Source organism: Euprymna scolopes, chromosome 21, assembly GCF_053919585.1.
Source record: "Euprymna scolopes isolate OS-2025 chromosome 21, ASM5391958v1, whole genome shotgun sequence".
Lineage (NCBI taxonomy): Eukaryota > Metazoa > Mollusca > Cephalopoda > Sepiida > Sepiolidae > Euprymna > Euprymna scolopes.
This window is the reverse complement of record NC_136502.1, coordinates 92,119,541-92,126,907: the sequence shown is the minus strand read 5'-3', so window position 1 is coordinate 92,126,907 and position 7,367 is coordinate 92,119,541.

Here is a 7,367-nt window from a genome sequence, read left to right as displayed (position 1 = left end):
TTTGAATAACTCCGATTATTTGGATCATTTGAATAACTCCGATTATTTGGATCATTTGAATAACTCTGATTATTTGAATCATTTGAATAACTCCGATTATTTGGGTCATTTGAATAACTCCGATTATTTGGGTCATTTGAATAACTCCGATTATTTGGATCATTTGAATAACTCCGATTATTTGAATCATTTGAATAACTCCGATTATTTGAATCATTTGAATAACTCCGATTATTTGGATCATTTAGATTATTTGGATTATTTGAATCATTTGATTAACTCCGATCATTTGGATTATTTGGATCATTTTGGTAACTCCGATTATTTGGATCATTTGAATAACTCTGATTATTTGAATCATTTGAATAACTCTGATTATTTGGATCATTTAGATTATTTGGATTATTTGAATCATTTGATTAACTCCGATCATTTGGATTATTTGGATCATTTGAATAACTCCGATTATTTGGATCATTTGAATAACTCTGATTATTTGGATCATTTGAATAACTCTGATTATTTGGATCATTTAGATTATTTGGATTATTTGAATCATTTGATTAACTCCGATCATTTGGATTATTTGGATCATTTGAATAACTCCGATTATTTGGATCATTTGAATAACTCTGATTATTTGAATCATTTGAATAACTCTGATTATTGGGATCATTTGAATAACTCTGATTATTTGAATCATTTGAATAACTCTGATTATTTGAATCATTTGAATAACTCCAATTATTTGGGTCATTTGAATAACTCTGATTATTTGGATCATTTGACTAACTCTGATTATTTGAATCATTTGAATAACTCCGATTATTTGGATCATTTGAATAACTCTGATTATTTGGATCATTTGAATAACTCTGATTATTTGGATCATTTGAATAACTCCGATTATTTGGATCATTTGAATAACTCCGATTATGTGGATTATTTGGATCATTTGAATAACTCCGATTATTTGGATCATTTGAATAACTCTGATTATTTGGATCATTTGAATAACTCTGATTATTTGGATTATTTGAATAACTCCGATTATTTGGATCATTTGAATAACTCCGATTATTTGGATTATTTGAATGACTCCGATTATTTGGATCATTTGAATAACTCCGATTTTTTGGATCATTTGTATAACTCTGATTATTTGGATCATTTGAATAACTCCGATTATTTGAATCATTTGACTAACTCTGATTATTTGAATCATTTGAATAACTCCGATTATTTGGATCATTTGAATAACTCTGATTATTTGAATCGTTTGAATAACTCCGATTATTTGGATCATTTGAATAACTCCGATTATTTGGATCATTTGAATAACTCCGATTATTTGAATCATTTATAATAACTCCGATTATTTGGATCATTTAGATTATTTGGATTATTTGAATCATTTGATTAACTCCGATCATTTGGATTATTTGGATCATTTTGATAACTCCGATTATTTGGATCATTTGTATAACTCTGATTATTTGGATCATTTCAATAACTCCGATTATTTGGATCATTTAGATTATTTGGATTATTTGAATCATTTGATTAACTCCGATCATTTGGATTATTTGGATCATTTGAATAACTCTGATTATTTGGATCATTTGAATAACTCCGATTATTTGAATCATTTGAATAACTCTGATTATTTGAATCATTTGAATAACTCTGATTATTGGGATCATTTGAATAACTCTGATTATTTGAATCATTCGAATAACTCCAATTATTTGGGTCATTTGAATAACTCCGCTTATTTGGATCATTTGAATAACTCTGATTATTTGAATCATTTGAATAACTCCGATTATTTGGATCATTTGAATAACTCTGATTATTTGGATCATTTGAATAACTCTGATTATTTGGATCATTTGAATAACTCCGATTATTTGGATTATTTGAATAACTCCGATTATTTGGATTATTTGGATCATTTGAATAACTCCGATTATTTGGATCATTTGAATAACTCTGATTATTTGGATCATTTGAATAACTCTGATTATTTGGATTATTTGAATAACTCTGATTATTTGGATTATTTTAATAACTCCGATTATTTGGATCATTTGAATAACTCCGATTATTTGGATTATTTGAATGACTCCGATTATTTGGATCATTTGAATAACTCCGATTTTTTGGATCATTTGAATAACTCTGATTATTTGGATCATTTGAATAACTCCGATTATTTGGATCATTTGAATAACTCTGATTATTTGGATCATTTGAATAACTCCGATTATTTGGATCGTTTGAATAACTCTGATTATTTGAATCGTTTGAATAACTCCGATTATTTGGATCATTTGAATAACTCCGATTATTTGGATCATTTGAATAACTTTGATTATTTGGATCATTTGAATAACTCTGATTATTTGGATCATTTGAATAACTCCGATTATTTGGATCATTTGAATAACTCTGATTATTTGAATCATTAGAATAACTCCAATTATTTGGGTCATTTGAATAACTCTGATTATTTGGATTATTTGAATAACTCTGATTATTTGGATCATTTGAATAACTCCGATTATTTGGATCATTTGAATAACTCTGATTATTTGAATTGTTTGAATAACTCCGATTATTTGGATTATTTGAATAACTCCGATTATTTGGATCATTTGAATAACTCCGATTATTTGGATCATTTGAATAACTCTGATTATTTGGATCATTTGAATAACTCCGATTATCTGGATCATTTGAATACCTCTGATTATTTGAATCATTTGAATAACTCCAATTATTTGGGTCATTCGAATAACTCTGATTATTTGGATCAATTGAATAACTCCGATTATTTGGATCATTTGAATAACTCCGATTATTTGGATCATTTGAATAACTCCAATTATTTGGGTCATTTGAATAACTCTGATTATTTGGATCATTTGAATAACTCCGATTATTTGAATCATTTGAATAACTCTGATTATTTGAATCATTTGAATAACTCCGATTATTTGAATCATTTGAATAACTCTGATTATTTGAATCATTTGAATAACTCCGATTATTTGAATCATTTGAATAACTCCGATTATTTGAATCATTTGAATAACTCTGATTATTTGAATCATTTTAACAACTCCGATTATTTGAATAACTCTGATTATAATAACTAAAAATAACATAATAACAAACATTTCTACCTGGTCATGGCTGACGGAATGAGAAAAATATTTTCTTCTGTGGATCAGTTCAAAATTCATATAAGTTCCTGCGTTCGATATAAAGACTCCCAAGTTTTACTATCAGGTTCCCAAATTCGAAAAGAAGAACTTGATGATGATTACGATGATCATCATCATTATCATCAGTTTAATATCCATTTTACATGCCGGCATGTGTTGGACGACTTTTAGAAATTAACCGCCAAACTAAACTATTTTGGGCCAAACCAGAACCTGAAGTTTGGAAATCACTTCCTTAGTTGAGGCAAGATGTTTGAAGGCCTAGTGCCCTTCCTGGCGCCAACCCAGTCAGATGGTTTGAATCAACACTTTTATCAAGATACCATCTCCAAGTTATTACGTAAAGAGCGCTTCACCATACAAACGTGAAAATAAAAATCATAACAATCAAGATGAGAATAGTAATCCAAATAATTAAAAAATATCCTTTTTATCAATCCTCATCCGACATATTTACGAACTTAAGGATTGCAGACCAACGAAAATAGTATTTCAAACTTAAATGGTCTAAACTTAAGCATGAAAGGCTAATAGACAGAGACTTTTATAGAGATGCTTAAGTGTATATAACTACAGGGTGCTCTACCTTCAAGAGTATCATCCAATACAAAGTACACCTTCACACACACACACACACACACACACACACACACACACACACACACACACACACACACACACAACAACAACAAAATGACCCCCCCCCTCACCAAATCGTTAATAACATTCACAATCCTTTCTACAATCCGACCATGTTTGGTACAAATAATCTTTAGTCTATCTTTGACCTGTCCACCAAATGTCAGTTATGAATGTCCAACAGTCTTTATTTCATTGCCGCTTAAATTACATTAGGGGGCACTTTGCTAATCGTCTCATACGTAGGATGTGTGATATTCACACTCATTTTCTTACTCCCACCCCCAGATTTTTATCTCTGTGATTATCTCAAAGATAATCTCTATCAAAAATATCCTCAGACTATTCTTGAACTGATGAATGCCATCACAACACAAATGTCGATAAAGAAATGCGTCGGGATTATTGACAATTTTGCTCGCAGTATCAAGGTGTGCTAACAACGCAGAGTCGCACATTAAACGATTATAATACAAAGACTGTTGGTCATTTATTATTTAAACTTGGTGGACAAGTTAGGCATAGATTGAAGATTATTTATACAAAAAAAAATGATTTCATGGGTTACCCTTTAAGATGTTTCCGTTCAATATACTGCATGTTTAACCATTAAGGTTCTAATATAAACGAGTGAGTGACAGACAGACGAACCAATGAATAGTTTCTCAAAGAGATGTAAGATGCAGCTAAAAAGTTTTTATTTTTGATGGAGAAAGGGAATTTTATTTCAGGATTACATAAAGAATGGCAATTATTTTTTTTTTTTTTTTTTTTTTTTTTTTTTTTTTTTAAGGAAAATGAATTTATACCCAAAACTGAAAGACAGGAGATGAAAGTGAGTTCGGTCGGAAATGAAGAGAAAAAAAAATGGTAAAGAATTTAGGTTGGAAGTAACAAAGGATTTGTGAAGAATTAAATTAAAGAAATAACATTTTGAAAAAAAAAAAAAAAAAAAAATAGAAATGAAAAAAAAAAAAAGAAAAGATTTTTGGAAGAATAAACAAGAGTCAGAAAATCCCAAAAATATAAAATGGGGTGTTGAAAATAAAATGATGGCAGACAGACACATATAGACAAGCTCACATACACACACATATGTACATATATAGTGTGTTTATTTATTCAAACATTATTGGCTACATATGTGCATACATTCCCCCCTCCCCGCAATTCCTTTAGAAAAGCAGCGTTATCATGCCGGATCTTTTACAAAGGAATTGCAGCAGAAACATGTTCGCACATATGCAGCCAATAATGTTGTTTGTATAAATAAACCCCTACACCAGTTACATAGATAAATATCTCGAAATAAATATAAATAAGTAATAATGAAAAAAGGACAGAAAAGAATTTATACAATAAAATTTTAAGGCCCCCTTTTCACCCCTCCTTGGCCTTCGGGTCAAGATCAAAATGTAGTATCTGTTCCGGCAGATGCTGCAATCAAAGACCATTGCCCTTGTCCATGTAGGGGCAAACCTACATACCAGCAGGCTCTCACTATTCAACTCCCATTTCCCACCTCTCGGGAGCTGGTCCCCTTTTTCCCTTCCCCCTTCCCTCTTCCTCCCTCTCCCCACATTAAAAAACGGCCTTGTGCCTAATTTGCTCAGCGGGGAAGCAAATAGATACAGCCCCCTTTTCACCCTCCTTACCCCTCATTCCTACTTTTTCTACTTTTCCGCCGTAATCGTTTCGTCCGGGTTCAAGAAGCTGTGATGAATGAAACCGGTAGTAGACCATCAAACAGTCATCATAACCTTTTTTTTGTGTGCAATTTTGGCTTCAGAAAGTGTTGTGGAGCTTCTCCGGCATCTAACCACTGTGCCGAACGTCGACGGTTGTCATAAAGGATCCACTTCTCATCATATGTCATAATCCGCTCGATAAATGGGTCGTTTTTGTTGCACAGAAATAGCGTAGAAGACACCTCAAGACGACGATATTTTTGATTATCATTAAATTCATGCAGCACCCATTTATCTAACTTTTTTGACTCCCCTATTTGCTTTAAATGGCGAACAACTGTTGAGTGGTCGACCTCGAGTTCAATAGCAACTTCTTGTGTGGTTTTGCAAGGATTGGATTAATACTTTCAAATGTTCGTTAGCAACCCCAGTCGGCCGGCCGCGACCGTATTCATCCTCGAGGCTCTCATCACCATTGCGAAATTTCTTGAACCACCGTTGTGCCACACGTTCATTAGTTGTTCCTGGGCCAAACGCATCATTGATATCACAAACTATCTCAGCAGTTTTTCGGCCTAGTTTGATCTGGAACAAGAAAATCGTGCGGATTTGAATTTTGTCCATGCTGTCGAAAAGCCTGCAAAAAATGAATGAAGAGATTGAAAACAGTAACGAATAAAACAATTCGATAGAGCGAAAAACGCGCTTAAAAATGATATATAACATAGGTATATATACAGGGTGACTCCCCCAAAACACAAACGCTAAATGGAGGCCATCTAGAACATATGCTGTAGAACGGAGAAAAAAAGGCCAAAGACCCTAGTGTTTTGATGTGATGTCTTGAATATAATAAACTAGTTATGACCAAAGTTTCATTTTATTCGGACAAAACACAAAGAAACGATGCCATATTAGAGTTGGGGCCCGTTTTTTTTTTTGAGTCACCCTGTATCAATGAATTAATTCAGAAATCTCTATATATATAAAAGCGTTTGCCTTACGTTAGTTTTTTTTGTGTTTTTTTTTTCGATGTTTTGATTACCCCCCCCCACTGCACGGGTACCCCCCCCGCTTAAGTTTTAACGTTCGTTTTTCTGTTTTCTTTTTTTACTTTGCTTATTCTTAGGTGTTCATTAACAACCACACACACATCCAAACACTCGGGCAATGCCGGGTACCCCCCGCGCTAGTCTATATATATAAAAGCGAAAATGTGTGTATGTATGTATGTATGTGTGTGTGTTTGTGTGTCCGCTAAAAACTTTCGACCCCCCCCGCTAGTCTAATATATAAAAGGAAAAATGGGCACGAGCGCTTGTGTATGTCTACGAAAGGCTTTTTGCATTGGGTTTCTCACGTTGGTTACATTCCACGGGAAGTTTTCGCATACTTCTCAGATCGTAATATCTCGCATTCGCAAACGGACATTGTCTCTCTTTTTTTTTTCGAGTTAAACAAAATTCCCACCGTGCCGTCGTCTCCAGTGTTTGGTTGTCTTTTTCATACAAATAAAGCGAAACTATTCAAACGCAACAGAAAGCTCGGCGGCCTTGTAGCCGAGGTGCAGTATCCGCTCTTAAAATGAGATTAGTTCTCGGTCAATGGAGTGGGAAACCTTTCTATACTGAGAAAATTTAATTTTTAATCAAATTGTGTCACATTTTGTTTTCGTAAGAAAACAAACAAATACCGACAGAAAGCGCCAAGCTTACCTGGCCCACGGCCAGTTTTAAAAACAACATCGATATCTGCACATGCGTAGTATCTCTTATGATTCTTAACTTAATTACCAACTCATTCAATTCAC